The 16,587-nt window shown below is 40.2% G+C and overlaps 1 non-coding gene across 1 annotated transcript; it reads right to left on the bottom strand.

Moving 5' to 3' along the window:
• Positions 1–16,084: 16,084 nt before the first annotated feature.
• On the bottom strand, positions 16,085–16,146 carry LOC112615818. The gene has a single exon (XR_003117475.1). It is a non-coding gene; the product is annotated as a U7 small nuclear RNA (small nuclear RNA).
• Between the last annotated feature and the right edge of the window lie 441 nt (positions 16,147–16,587).

Raw genomic sequence — 16,587 nt, 5'->3', positions numbered from 1 at the left:
AGCTTACACCAGTAATTTATACAGAGTCCAGAAGAATATAATCATTGTTACTTTACTGCCAATTTCAGATGCCAGCTGGAATTATTCTCATATATATACAAACATATAGATGTTTCAACCATATATATGTATATAATCATACATATAAGTTTGTTTATATGGACCATAAAAAAATACACGTGACATCTTTACAGATAAAAAGAGTTCTTTAATGTGACAATATAATGTATTCGTTGGTTCATGGACCCCCAAACCTCCAAGGAGTGTCACAAATCTGCATCTCTCTCAGCCCAGGATCTTGAATTTAATTTTAAATCTATGATGTATGGTATAACTTAGCCCAATGCATTTTGGGACAATTATAAACATCCATAATTCCCAATAGTGAATAACACTGTTGGGTCAGTGCTTAAGTAGATTTGTAAAGCCAATGTGATAACACAAATGCTGCTTTATTACTTTATCTTCAGTGTCTTTCACAACTGAGTGGATTGTCACACTCTATTATGTGGCACACAGATCCATTGGCTTAGAGTTATCATGGTACTTGTCTAAAATGGTCTTTGAAAATGAAAATTTGGGCTAAACATAAAGGAAGCAACCTGCCAGTAAGAACTATTCAAATCAAAAATTCTTCCCGAGGGAAATGGTAAGAACTCCATTTAAAATCATATAAATCAAGATAGTAGGAGGTTCCAACTTATAAAATTTACAGTAAATACATCAAGATTTAAAGTCAGATTTTGAAATAGATTTTTATTTATAGTAAGGGATCAAAGTCTATGCCAGTGAAACAGGGTAAAACACAAAATAAAGTCTTTTCTTCTTACTTGAGTTTTTGTTTTTGTTCACCAAAGTTATAAAAGATTGCCAAACTAAAAATGAATCTGAGGAGAGGGGCAGGACACAAAATATGTGGGATGTGATTTTTGTATCACTGTTTTGTTTGATAGTAGGTTTGGGGTTTGGTTTTAATGAGAAAGGAGACAGCAGATATTGTCAAGACAGCACTCTGCCTCTAGAAACATGGATTTAAAAATCTAAATGAGATACCACATGTGCCCAGTAATAGTAGCTACTACATATCACCGGAATGATTCTCATAAAATGAAGGAAAGAACCTGGGTGCTTTGATGGTGTAAAGGAAAATAATCCTTCCTGGATATGTAGTGAATATAGGTTTGTAAAAACTCTATCTATAAAAAGTTATTTTCTATAATTGATGGAGTTAGTTTTCTGGAATAATAGCTGAACTGAACAGAACTAAACTGTTATTGAATCTACAGTAGTCACTTAAGCAAAAGAAATAACCTCTAAGTGCCCTTTCTCATCTAGGATTTCTTTAGGATCCAGAGAAGAGAGCTAAGAGGAGGAAAGCATCTTCTCCCTTCAACTATAGCATCCAAGTCTACAACCCATGAAAGTATATGATGGCTGGACACAGTGGCTCGCACCTGTAATCCCAACACTTTGGGAGGCTGAGGTGGGAGGACTGCTTGAGCCCAGGAGATGGAAACCAGTCTGGGCAATATAGTGAGATCTCGTCTCTATTAAGTTGAAAACAAAAGAAAAAAAAATTTTAATTTAAAAAAGAGAAAGCATAGTATGAGAAGAAATTTTAAAATTAAAAAAAAAAAAATTATTTCAAAGCCCCTATCCAAAGCTGTTGTGGAATATTGTTGTGGTGTTTACTTTTAAAATACTGGAGCGCTTGTTCTTTATAACTATTCCTGGGAAAGATGGAACTACTGCATTACCCTAGGTAAACATTTGGGCTGATTGGAAGGGCGGGGCCAGAAAGTACTAAATCCTATTCAAAGAAATGAGAGGGGCTGGAAAAGTGTGAACATTCTCCAAAATAGACCCCAGTGAAACATAATTACAATTCATCAGATACTCTGCATTTTCTTCTCCGAAGAATTCTACAGAACATTGTGGTTTAAATGAAATGCATCAAAGCTGGTATCTACTTATATTAGACACTAATTTGACTCCTTGGTTTATTCTCTGCTGGAAGCTTTCTGGTCGTGTATACTTCGCTTCCCAAATGAATTTCCCCTAGAGGCATCAGGGAAGCAGAAAACCTTTCTCTGGAGGCTCCTGTTCTATTTTTTGCCTCTTACCTTTTGTAAAATAGTTCCTTTAAGCTATTTCACAGTGTGAGATTTAATTACATTCTGGGTTGCTCTTTTCTGGTCCTTACTTGCTGCTACTGATTTGATCGAAACCCCCATGTAGAGATTTTTACTGAGTCCTGAGATCTAAGACATCCAAATCAAATTTTGGAAAACCTTGTGTTCTTAATAAAGTTCTCTACTTTCTCAGCACGCTTATCTTACATTGAATTAATAAAGTTTTGGTAGTTGTTTAAATAGATTAAATGTCACACTTTAAATAGAAAGAGAAGGCTCTACCTAACTGACCTATTTTTCATCTGTGATTTAGAAAAAGGCAAGATTAGCATGGATATTGCATTTTCAAGGACCTTACCACTATTAAATAGACTGTTAAGTGCATTTTATGGCTGAAGAGTCTGTTCCCAGTTCAGTCTACAAGACGTGCTAAGTTCATCTCTACCTGCTACATTGAACATTCACTGACTAAAATACTTTGTGTGGATCTAATACCTATGCTCTGTATCTTTTAAGTACATAACTCTAAATATTTTAGGACTAGTAAAACGTAATTCAGTAACAGTCCTAAGAATACGTATTGTCCCTCAAGAAAAATATAGTGTTCGTATTTATCCAATGATAGACGTCCTTTGCTCCATTAGCACCCGCATATCATAAGTGACCGGAGGTTGAAAAATAATACAGGCACTCGTAAAATGAGAGTCTTATTTAAATCAGGAAAGCAAGAATAGCTGATTAAAACTCCATCCTCACATTGACTCAACTTGTTCTCAGGGTTTCAAGGCTATGAGAGAAGTAGTTTATGGACCTATATTCCAAACTGAACAGAATAGGTATTTTACCATTCATTCTTACTGACATTCAGGCAAATTTTAGTATTTTTAGTTTTTTTTTTTTAGAGGAACTTCTGCCTAGCCATTTTACCTTCTTTTAAGGTAGTTTTTGAACACAAAAGAAAGTGTCAGTGAATGAATGTGAGAAAAAAAAAATATATATATATGTATATAAATTAAGAAATGATTTTCCTGTATGTTCCTCTCTTTTATCAAAGTACATACCTATCCTACTTTGTCAGAAAACCCAAAAAGAAGCAAGTCTCATTAAAAGAGAATTCTGTTCAAAGGACTGCTTGCCTGTTTTTGCCTACTTGGCATGCCAAAACTTTGATTTTAATTGTTTGGTAGGCTCCATCTAAACCAGATACTCATACATAGTAGTAATTAAATAGATTCTTCAATTCAGAATTTTATGAACCAAAAGATAGATCCTCTTGGATGGGTATGGGGAAACTACCTGTTCTGAGGGCCCCAACAGCCCAGACATGCATCCTAAGTATTTAAGCTGTGTAAGTTCCCCAGCTTTAACTTTGTGAGGAAATCCTACAGACCACACGAACTATAGAGTCTTTCCCGTTCCTCCTTTCTGCCACAAATGACGGAATAGCCTTTCCCACTCTGCCCAGTTGGCATTACTATAATCTTTCTTGTATACCCTCATTCCACTTTGCTAATACCTCCCTTATGGCATCTAATTCATTCCTCTTTGTGTTGTAATTAGGTCTATACATGTTTGCCTGCAACTAGACTTTAAGCTTCTTAAGAGGAGGGCTCATGTTTTCTTTCCTATATTCTTCACAGTTTTCAGCACACAAGAATAACCAAGATTATATTAATTAAAGACTAAGCAGAGCTGTTAGAGAATTCCTAAGTTCTCAGTGGGAGCAATAAGGATTACTTAAATATACTTGACAGTGCGTTTTGGATTTAAAAATATGCCAAAAGGAAAAATGACCTAGACTCATTTAAACAATTTTGTAAAGCAATTTTGATCAATATATTTATGATTCAGTAAATTATTCATTCCACAGATACACTAAGACTAGATTTCCTAAAAAAAGAAAAACTAGCACTGAGACCAGATAACATAGATTCCTGTTTTGCTTTTCTCAGAATTGCTTGGACTATTTCTTTAGTTTCTTTCCTTTGTTTGTTTGAGATAGAATCTTTGAAGTTAGTTCTCACTCATAAGTGGGAGTTGAACAATGAGAACACATGGACACAGGGAGGGGAACATCATACACCTGTTGGGGGTGGGGGGCAAGGGGAGGGATAGCATTAGGAGAAATACCTAATGTAGATGACGGGTTGATGGGTGCAGCAAACCACCATGGCATATGCATACCTATGTAACAAACCTGCATGTTCTGCACATGTATCCCAGAACTTAAAGTATAATAGCAATTAAAAAGAATTGCTGAAGTTAATAGAATCTTAAGTTCTTAACTCGAAGAACAGTAGGACTACAAAACTGCTGTCAAGTTTTCTTAATCAAAGATCACTAATAAGCTTTGTTTGAAAAAGAAAACCCTACCGTGGAATTAAAAGCACGAGATTAGAAGTCAGAAGACCTGGTTTTCTTCCTGATGCTGCTACTGACTGTGTTACCTTCTCCAAAACACTTCAGCTTTCTGGGCCTCAGTTTCCTTACTTATAAACTTTGGAGGTTTCATACTCAATAATCTCGAAGCTTCTACCCAATTCTTAAAATCCTGTGATCCTGTGAATTTATTACAAATAGCATTCATTGCCGGGCGCGGTGGCTCAAGCCTGTAATCCCAGCACTTTGGGAGCCCGAGACGGGCGGATCACGAGGTCAGGAGCTCGAGACCATCCTGGCTAACATGGTGAAACCCCGTCTCTACTAAAAAATACAAAAAACTAGCCGGGCGAGGTGGCGGGCGCCTGTAGTCCCAGCTACACGGGAGGCTGAGGCAGGAGAATGGCGTAAACCCGGGAGGCGGAGCTTGCAGTAAACTGAGATCCGGCCACTGCTCTCCAGCTCAGGCGACAGAGCGAGACTCCGTCTCAAAAAAAAAAAAAAAAAAAAAAGCATTCATTGTGTGTGTGTGTGTGTGTGTGTGTCAGCATCTCCCTCTGTCACCCATGCTGGAGTACATACAGTAGCAACCTCGATCATCCTGGGCTCAGTTGATCCTCCTATCTCAGCCTCTGGAGTAGCTGGAACAACAGGCACACACCACCACACTCAGCTAATTTTGTATTTTTTGTAGAGATGGGGTTTCATCATGTTGCCCAGGCTGGTCTTGAATTCTTGGGCTGCAATGAGCTGTGATTACGCTACTGCACCGTAGACTGGGTAACAGATAGAGACTTTGTCTCCAAAAAAAAAATAGAATAAACTTACACTAGCTTTTGGGTAGGCAAAACAACTGATGACCACTAGAGAAGGAGATATATACAGAGATACCTTTTATTGGGCACTTACTATGCTGTAGTCACCAGGCTTAGCCATTTGTATTCATTCAAAAAATAATTACTGAGAACCTACTACAGGCTAAGCATGAGAACAAGAAAGATATGGTCCCTGTTCCCACAGGACTCAAATTTAAAGAGAATTTTTAATTATCCTTCAAAACCATATGAGGTATGTGTTTTGTTTATTGCTGCCTAATAGATTTTAAAAACAAAATGACATGTAGCATAGACTGCTTAACTGACTTGCTCAAAGGCACATGTTAGTGGGTAGCAGAGCTAGAACCCAACATTTATGTGAGAGGTTAGCCTCATTTAACACATACCCTGCAGGTATAGATGAGACAGGTGAAAGGGACAGCATTTTCCCGTGACCTACATGACCAAGTCTATCCAAGGGAGTGCTGAACACCCAGACAGGGCACCCCAATCAAGTTAAAATGAATATCATGGACATAGAGAAACACATATGTGAAAGAAGGAAGACAGACCCCTGTATTTTGCAGCAGTAAAGGAGAATGTGGAGACCAGTTATATATTTCATTTCTAGCACAAATGAGTCCTCAGCCTCCCTCTTTCCCCTTTTCCTCATCACCTCTTCTTCCCCTTAATCATTAAATTACAGAACCCAAGAGCTAGAAGATGATTTAGGGAGCATATAGTCAAAACCTCTTGGTAACCCAAATGACAGCCAAGGTCTCCCTGCCTCTTAAGACCTGGTAGGATTGATTCCATCCCCCATTCCAACTCCTGTGGAAAACACAGTACCCTTCTCAACCTCTCTGAAAAGACCTAGGGGCTTCTCATGACAGTTGCTTCTGGCTCCAACTACTTTGTCTTCCAAGTTCTTGGTCTTTAGTCTATATTTCTGCTCCTCTTTCATCTCAGCCTTGTCATCAATTCAACATGTAGCTAAACCCTTTTATACAAAGATCAATATATTAATCTCTTATGCCTCATTTTATACTGAGGATAAAATTGAGGAGTGGAGGAGTTATAAAACATGCCCAAGATGACTCAGCTGGCGAGGGGCAGGGCTGGGCCAAGAAGTCAGGTCTTCTTTCCACTTCATTATTCTTCCCAGTCATCAGGTACCTTTGTATAGCTCAGGCAGGAGAAGAAACTTGGCCATTCTTTGGCCAATAAATGCAATTCTAAGAGTTTTCCCCAGGTCTTTACTACTTATTAATTAGTAATCTATTTTAGTCAGCTTTGGCTGCCATAATAAAATACCATAGACTGGATGGCTTAAACAACAGAAATTACTTTTCTCACTGTGCTGGAGGCCAAAAGTCCCAGATCAACGTTCAGCAAGGTTGGGCCTTGGTGAGAGCTCTCTTCCTGGCTTATAGAGGGCTGTCTTCTCACTGTGTCCTCACAAGGCCTTTCCTTGCTTGATGCAGAGAGGGAGGGAAGGAGAGGGAGAGGGGGAGAAGGCGAGAGGGAGAGAGGGAGAAAGGTAGAGGGAGGGAGAGAGAGAGAGTGATTGATTGATTGATTGATTGATTTCCTCCTCTTCTTATAAGACCACCAGGCTCATCATATTAAGGCCTCACTCTTATGATATTTAATCATCTCCTAAAGATGTAATCTTCAAGTACAGTCACTTTGGGGGCTGGAACTGGGAAGAAACAATTCAATCCATAGGACAGTCCTATTAAAAGTTAGAGAGGGAAAACAATGTGTCTTGTCAGAAAATATTCTCACCCACCTTCTCAGTTCTTAGTGAAGTTTTAACTAGGGAAATAAAGAACTGTGGATAAATTTTTAGGTTTCATTAGTAAGGCAAAATAACTTGCAAATTGGCGAGGCGCAGTGGCTCACGCCTGTAATCCCAACACTTCAGGAGGCTGAGGTGGGCAGATCACATGGGGTCAGGAGTTAGAAAACAGCCTGGCCAACATGAAACCCCATCCCTACCAAAAATACAAACATTTGCTGGGCATGGTGGTGCATACCTGTAATCCCAGCTACTCAGGAGGCTGAGGCAGGACAATCCCTTGAACCGGGAGGTGGAGGTTGTAGTGATCTGAGATCGTGCCACTGCACTTCAGCCTGGGTGACAAAGCGAGACTCCATCTCAAACAAAACAAAACAAAACAAAACTTGCAAATCACCTAACAATCCTTGAGTGCCTACGACATGCCCAGCATCATTATAAGCACCTTACATAGATTAACTAATTTCATCCTCACAACCATCTTATTATGTAGATACTATTTTAGCTCCCATTTTGCAGATGAAGAAATGGAACTAGTCCAACATCACACAGCTAATAAGGGGCAAGGCTAGGATTCAAACCCAAATAGTCTGGCTCCTGAGCCTATGCTTTTAACTATAACTCCATATTGCTTATATTTATAATCACTTCCGGTTTCCTGGGGCAAATAAACATGGTTATACAAAACAAATGGAAAGTGATATGTATGAATTATCCTTTACATAGTTTACTCATATAAAGTGCTTAAAATAATAATTTTAAATTAAAAAGCAAAAAATAGGAACAAATAGCTTGGGCAACATAGTTAGACCTCACCTCTACAAAAAATTTAACAATTAGCCAGGCGTGGTGGTGCGCACCTGTAGACCTAGCTACTCAGGAGGCCAAGTGGGAGGATCGCTTGAGCCTGGGAGTTCAAGACCAGCCTTAACAAAATAATGAGACCCTGTCTCTACAAAAAATAAAATAAAAAATTAGCTGGATATGATGGCACATGCCTGTAGTCCAAGCTACTCAGGTTGCTGAAATGGGAGGATTGCTTGAGTCCTGTAGGTCAAGGCTGCAGTGAGCTGTGATTGCATCACTGCACTCCAGCCTAGGCAACAGGGCAAGACTCTGTCTCGAAAATAAAAAGGGAACTATTGAAAATTATAGTCAACTCAAGTCAGCAAGGGCAGCTCCTAAAAATTTTAGAAGTTCCAGCTATTTATGTCATATGTAGTAGGGACACTGAAAGATTGCCAAGCCTTGCATTTATTAGTAGAATGCTGAATTCTTAATATAACATAACAATACTGCATTTATTTTACAAATATCAAGTATAATTGGAAACAGAAGAACCCTCCCAAGTAGGGTGACCAACTGTTTGCCTGGGACTTTCTTTCAGTCCAGAGAATTTCTGTCTTCTCTGGAACCAGAAATAACTTTAGCAAACATGTTTTTCATTTGTTTTTGCTTGTTCTGAGACAGTCTTGCTCTGTTGCCCAGACTGGAGTCCAGTGGCTTGATCTTGGCGCACTGCAACCCCTGCCTCCCGGGTTAAAGTGATTCTCCTGCCTCTACCTCCCGAGTAGCTGGGACTATAAGCACGTGCCACCATGCCCAGCTAATTTTTTTGTATTTTTAGTAGAGAAAGGGTTTTGTCATGTTGGCCAGGCTGGTCTTGAACTCCTGACCTCAGGTGATCTGCCCACCTTGGCCTCCCCAAGTGCTGGGATTTTAGATGTTTTTATTTTTACTTTTTGGCCAGGTCTTTGGTTTTTAGTGTTCAAAAGCCAAAAATTTAACTTATTTTGTTTCTTATGGCCTCCCTTTCCTGAGGCATTGGGTGACAAGTTCTAGTTTGAACTGGAGAGAGGGATGAGGTTGAAAAAAAAAAAAAAAAAAAGCATTGCACATCAAGAGCTACCTCACCTTATCCCACTCCCAAGCCCCAGTCCAAATAGTCACAGGAAAGCCCAATTCTCCTTCGCTCTCAAATCCGGAGGTACTTTTATCCCAACTGTGGAAATCAGCCTCGCATTAGGGCAAGTTCCAGATACTGTCATCAGCTTCTTCCTGGTTCTTTCTCTCTCTCCTCCCCAAGGCCAGGCATCGTTATATAATTCGATCAGGTGAAACTCTTCACCTGTTGTTCCAAATCAGTTGTTAATGACATAAATTTTGACTCTAGGTACTTTGGTTTTTGACAGGCAAAGAACCGTTTCTTTCAAAAAGCCTTCCTTTCCAAAGAATTCCCTTTGTCATGAACTTCAAAATGTCTGTTTTAAAACTAAAAAACTAGGCTTGGTGTAGTGGTGCATGTCTGTAATCCCAATGCTTTGGGAAGCTGAGGTGGGAGAATGGTTTGAGGCTAGGAGTTCAAGACCAGCCTAGGTGAGACCCTGCCTCTACAAAAGAATTTAAAAATTAGCTGGGTGTGGTGGTGCACATCTGTAGTCCTAGTTACTCAGGAGGCTGAGTCAGGAGGATTGCTTACACCCAGAAGTTGAGTGACAATTGTGCCACTACAAACTAAGCAGACTTTTTCCTCTATGAATTTCTAAAACAAACAATAATAGCTTAATATTAATTATATTTTATAATAATAGTGCTACCTCATAAGGTTTTGGTCACAATTAACTGAGTTAATATGTATTCAGTGCCTAGTGCCACTTAGCATTCTACAACTGTTTGTTCGCCAAGCACTGTTGCAAATGCCCTGCCTGTAACTACCTCACTTAGTCCCACAACAACTTCACAAGGTAGGAACTGTTATAATCCTCTTGTTTCAGATGAGAACACTAAATCACAGTAAGGTTGCTCAGGGCTGGATTTCAAGCCCAGGCAGTCAGGCTCCAGACCTTGTCTGCTCTGCTATACAGCTTCTGCCTCTGAAGAGGAAATAAAGGAGTCACAAGAAATTCCAAGAAAGGAATCAAATGTTAGCATTTTTTTTCTTTCTTTTATTTTGAGACAGGGTCTTGCTGTCACCCAGGCTGCAGGGTCTTGCTCTGTCACCCAGGCTGGAGTGCAGTGGTGTGATTACAGCTCACTGCAGCCTCAAACCCCTTAGAGCTCAAGCAATCCTCCCACCTCAGCCCCACCAAGTAGCTAGGACCACAAGTGCCTGCTACCACACCCAGCTAATTTTGTTTAATTTTTGTAGAGACGAGGTCTCTCTATGTTGCCCAGACTGGACTCAAACTACTGAGCTAAAGGGACTATCCTGCCTTGGCCTCCCAAAGCACTGGGATTATAGGCATGTGCCACTATACCCAGCAGAATGTTAGCATTTCAAAATTTTACTGCAACACTCTACTTTGAAATGCATCAAAAAAGTAAGATGGACTGATGGATGGATCAAATGATAAATGGATAGATTGGTTATGTAATAAAGCATATGTATTCGGCCAGGCGCAGTGGCTCACACCTATAATCCCTGCACTTTGGGAGGCTGAGGTGGATGGATCACTTGAGGTCAGGAGTTGGAGACCAGCCTGGCCAACATGGTGAAACCCCATCTCTACTAAGAATACAAAAATTAGTCGACATGGTGGCATGCACCTGTAATCCCAGCTACTCAGGAGGCTGAGGCAGGAGAATTACTTGAACCCAGGAGGCAAGAGTTGCAGTCAGCTCAGATTGTGGGCACTGCACTCCAGTCTGGGCTACAGAGCAAGACTCTGTCTCAAAAAATAAAAACTAAAAATAAGTAAATTTTAAAAAGCATGTGTATTAAAGTGTTCATGGTAGAATGGAAATTAAACAGGTATTTGTAACAAAATTCATGTTTTCTGTGTCTGAACTTTTTCATAATAAAATATTGAGCACCCTTCCCCAAATATTACTGCAACATATTTGCGCTCTATGAGCCACTCAGATAATTCTTTTTTCAAAAGTCTACCTTATCCAGCATCCCACTACATATGACAGCACACATTTAACTACTAAATTGTATAGGACAGACAAAATGCCATGCAACTCTGAAATAAGGGTAATCACTATGGACTAGCCTAATAAGCGCCCCCAAGGAATGTCACTGTGAGTCTCATTTTTGCAGATTGTGGCAAGTAGAGAAATAGGAGAAAAAAAATTAAACCATATTTAACTATATGATTAAAGTATATTTAGTGCACAGAATGCCCCTATTCTAATAACCAGTGAATCAACATTTTTTTTTGAAACCGAGTCTCGCTCTGTTGCCCAGGCTGGAGTGCAATGGTGTGATCTCAGCTCACTGCAACCTCCACCTCCTGGGTTCAAGTGATTCTCCTGCCTCAGCCCCCTGAGTAGCGGGGATTACAGGAACATATGACCACACCCGGCTAATTTTTGTATTTTTTAGTAGAGACAGGGTTTCACCAGGTTAGGCAGGCTGGTCTCGAACTCCCGACCTCAGGTGATCTGCCAGCCTCGGCCTCCCAAAGTGCTGGGATTACAAGCGTGAGCTCCTGCACCCAGTCTTTTTTTTTTTTTTTCTGAAATGGAGTCTCGCTCTGTTGCCCAGGCTGGAGTGCAATGGTGCGATCTAGGCTCACCACAACCTCCGCCTCCCCAGTTCAAGCGATTCTTCTGCCTCTGCCTCCTGAGTAGCTGGGACTATAGGCGTGCACCACCACACTGGCTAATTTTTATATTTTTTGTAGAGATGGAATCTCACCATGTTGCCCAGGCTGGTCTTGACCTCCTGGGCTCAAGTACTCCTCCCACCTCAACCTCCCAAAGTGCTGGGTTTATAGGCATGAGCCACTGCACTTGGCCTATTTATATTTTAAGGCTAGTCAAGTGAATCACTGGGAGTGAAGATAGAACAAAGAAATCTATAACCGGGCCAGGCATGGTGGCTCACACCTGTAATCCCAGCACTTTGGGAGGCCAAGGCAGGTGGATGCCTTTGAGTTCAGGAGTTTGATATCAGTCGGGGCAACATGGAGAAACCTTGTCTCTACAAAAAAATACAAAAATTAGCCAGCTGTGGTGGCCTATGTCTGTAATCTCAGCTACTTGGAAGGCTGAGGCTAGAGAATCACTTGAAGCCAGGAGGCAGAGGTTGCAGTGAGCCGAGATCATGCCACTGCACTCCAACCTGGGGGACAGAGAGAGACCCTGTCTCAAAAAAAAAAAAAAAAAGAAAAAAGAAAGAACTCTATAACTGGTTGTGTCAATTGTAAACGCCACTGCACTCAGACCAGCCTTTTTTTTTTTTTTTTTTTTTTTTTTTTTTTGGTATGGAGTCTCACTCTTGTTGTCCAGGCTGGAGTGCAATGGCATGATATCAGCTCATTGCAACATCTACCTTCCTGATTCAAGCGATTCTCCCACCTCAGCCTCCTGAGTATCTGGGATTACAGGAGCCCGCCACCACTCCCAGCTAGTTTCGTTTTTTGTATTTTTAGTAAAGACAGGGTTTTCGTCATGTTGGCCAGGTTGGTCTCGAACACCTGACCTCAGGTGATCCACCCACCTTGCCCTCCCAAAGTGTTGGGATTACAGGCATGAGTCACCGTGCCCAGCTTGACCAGCCATATTTTATTTTTATTATATTTAAGGTATACAACATGATGTTTTGATACACGTAAAGCCTGTCCAACCTGTGGCCTGTGAGTTAAATGTGGCCCAGGATAGCTTTGAATATAGCCCAACAGAAATTTGTAAATTTTCTTAAAACATTGTGAGATTTTTTTTGTGATTTTTTTGTTTGTTTGTTTGTTAGCTCAACAGCTATCATTAGTGTTAGTGTATTTTATGTGTGGCCAAAGACAATTCTTTTCTTCCAATGTGGCCCAGGGAAACCAAAATATATAAATAGTGGTTACTATAGTCAAGCCAATTATGGGCATTAACCCCATTTATGAGGACTCTATCTTCATGACCTAATCACCTCCCAAAGGCCCCACCTCCTAATACCATCATTTCAGAATTAGGTTAGGATTTCAACATATGAATTTTGGAGAGACATAAACATTCAGTCATTGCAGGAAGAAAGTTAGAAGCTGAGTGCAGCTGTGTATGGTGACTCACACCTGTAATCCCAGCACTTTGAGAGGCTGAGGTGGGTGGATCGCTAGAGTCCAAGAGTTTGAGACCAGCCTAGGCAACGTGGTGAAACCCTGTCTCTACCAAAAATACAAAAAATTAGCTCGATGTGGTGGTGAAAGCCTGTGGTCCCAGCTACTCAGGAGGCTGAGGTGGGAGGACTGCTTAAGCCCAGGAGGCAGAGGTTGCAGTGAGCCAAAATTGCACCACTGCATTCCAGCTTGGGTGACAAAGTGAGACCCTGTCTCAAAAAAAAGGAAGCTGAGTGCAAATTATGTGCAAATATTTAGATTATATCCTTGGGCTGTTAATATTGATATAATAATAGGAATAGCTAACAGTTTTTTAAATGTTTATTATGTGCCCAGGACTATTAGAAACACTCTACATGTATTAAATTATTTAATCCTCTCACCAACTCAGCGAAGGTAAAATAGGGACTATTATTGTCCCTGTTTAAAAGATAAGGTAATTAAGTTGAGCATGGTGGCTCATGCCAATAATTCTAGCACTTTGGGAGGCTGAGGAGGGAGACTTGCTTGAGCTCAGGCGTTTGAGACCAGCCTGGGCAACATAATGAGACCTCGTCTTATTAGCCAGGCATAGTGGTGTATGCCTGTGGTCCCAGCTACTCAGGAAGTTGAGGTGGAAAGATCAGTTGAACCTGGCAGGTTGAGGCTACAGTGAGCCATGATTGCACCACTGCACTCTAGCCTGGGTAAAAGAGTGAGATGTCTTAAAAAAAATTTTTTTTTTTTAAATTAAAGATAAGGTAACTAAGGCACAGGAGATTAAGTAACTTGCACAATATAACACAGCTAATAAGTCATGGAGCCAGAATTTGAAATCGGCAATTTCATTTCCACACCAGTGCTCTTAACCACTCCCTTACACTGCCTCTTATCAGGCTTTTAAGTAGTTAATTCATAACCCTTCTCTTTCCCATCTAAATTTGGAACCAATTAAAAGTAGACACAGGAGTCAGAGATTAAAAATATTAGCTGTATTTCTGATGAAAGTTGAATTAAAGACATAAAATCAAGTGGACTAACTGTTAACAGTTGCTGAGCTAGTCAGATTTACCTACCCAGCCATAGGCAGCACTAAACAGATGCAGACCTCACCCACAGGTATAGAGCATATTTTGCTAAGTCACAGCATGGTGGAGACTGAAAACCAGAATGTATCCTCTCTGCAAGCAGTCATGCCCAAAACATACAAGAGTGGCTAATCCACAAATGCCCAATTCCCTCTTCCAAACTCTTCAATCAGATAAGTCACTCTCCTGCCCTTAGTGGAGGCGGCAGGGGGAAAGGAAGAAGCTCACATCTTCCTCTAATAAAAATTCCTCACCATGGAAACATGTTGAGTAGGAAATAAATATTTCCCTGTCTAGCACTTACTAGTTCAGCTCTATAAGAATAAAAAAAGCACTAGACACACACACACACACAGACACACACACACACACACACACTTGGAGATTTCCCAATTTGAAGTGAGGTAACTCTAGGAAGGCCTACATGATAGAAATCTAGAGGAGGAACTCCCCCCAAAGAAGTATCTAACTAAGATAATCTTCTTAAAGCACTAAGCACATTTTCTGGCATGTGGTAAGGGGTCAATTCATCTTCTAAGCTCCTATCATCATCATCATGGCTGTTGTTCTATACTTATCTATAATTCCTTTTCTGTGTGAAAACACAAAACAAGTAAGAGCAAATCTATTAGAATGAATTCCTGGCCAAGTCTTGTCCAGAGGACAGAAACAATTTACATTTCATAGCACTGTTAAATTTTGCAAAGCAATTAAACGTATATCACTTGATTCTCAGAAAAACCCTGGTAAGGCAGATATTACAATGGAAATTGCATCTTATACAGGAGTTGGACTCTAAAGAAACATGTAAGGTAAAAATCAAATATAATAAAAATTAATCACAAAAATTTTTTAAATTTTCCTTTACAGTATATAAGCATTACCATATCTCCATTAATCTAAATAGCTAACTTTTCCTTTGGTTGAGCTATAGATATAATAGCTAATTTGCAGCCTGGGCAATATAGCGAGATTCTGTCTCTATAAAAATTAACCAAGTGTGGCACTGCACATGTGATGTCCCAGATACTTGGGAGGATTGTTTGAGTCTGGGCAGTTGAGGCTGCAGTGAACCATGATCATGCCACTGCACTGTAGCGTGGGTGACAGAGTGAAACTCTGTCAAAAGAAATGAATGAATGAATGAATGAATGAATGAATGAATGAGAGAGAGAGAGAAAGGAAGGAAGGAAGGAAGGAAGGAAGGAAAAAGAAAAAAAGAAATAGCTGACTTGCATTTAGAGGCTATATTGTACAAAAAATGAGGGTAGTATATTTAAACACCAACACTTTTGGCAGCAAGATGCCCATACTGTAAAAAGTATAAGAGAGCCGAGCGCAGTGGCTCACGCTTGTAATCCCAGCACTTTGGGAGGCCGAGGCAGGTGGATCACCTGAGGTCAGGAGTTCGAGACCAGCCTAGCCAACATGGTGAAGCCCCATATCTACTAAAAAAAATACAAAAAACTGGCCAGGTATGGTGGTGGGCACCTGTAATCCCAGCTAATTGGGAGGCTGAGGCAGGAGAAGTGCTTGAATCCGGGAGGCAGAGGTTGCAGTGGGCTGAGATTGCGCCATTACACTCCAGCCTAGGTGATAAGAGTGAAACTCCACCTCAAAAAAAAAAAAAAAAAAAAGAAAGAAAGAAAAAGAAAAAAAAAGGAAAGAAAAAGAAAAGAAAAAAGAAAAGGATAAGAGAACTGACACTAACTATGGAAACAGCAATTTGTGCCACCCTTGCTTCACCTCCCTGCATCTCGTGCCTATTAAGTGGAATTCAGGGTAGCTTCACATTTAAGTGGATTTTCATTCTCTCTCTCTATTTTTAAATTTTTATTTGTTTAGTTTTCTGGTGAGAACTGGAAAACCTGCTAGACTAATTCTAAAAGAACTGTAACACTGCTTTTAAAATGATGTTTGGTTTAATGGGAGTAAGGTAAACATATGTAATATGTCTCCACTAGATAATAATAATCTGCAGTTTTGAGTTTCAAGTGACTTAACCAAAGTCACCATCCAGCAAACCCAAACCGGCTGACTTCTATCCCATCTTCCTGGAACTATACAACATCACATCCTCCCATTAACTAGATAGTGTAACTAAGGTGGTCTTTATTAGCAAAAGTAGGTACTGACTTAATCAGATCCGACCTAGGCAGATAGTGACTTATCCTAGTGAAATATTAGTGTAGATCTAGAGAAATGTTAAAACTAGTCCACCCAGACTGGAGCTCAGCAAAGAGACATAAGGCACATGTCCTTGTTCTTGTGAAAATGCTATCATATCTTTAATGACTATTGTCAAGACCTCTCATCCACAAGACTGAAAAATATCCTGAAAGT

The sequence above is a fragment of the Theropithecus gelada genome, chromosome 1, assembly GCF_003255815.1.
Source record: "Theropithecus gelada isolate Dixy chromosome 1, Tgel_1.0, whole genome shotgun sequence".
Classification (NCBI taxonomy): Eukaryota; Metazoa; Chordata; class Mammalia; order Primates; family Cercopithecidae; genus Theropithecus; species Theropithecus gelada.
This window is presented reverse-complemented; position numbering and strand designations above follow the sequence as displayed.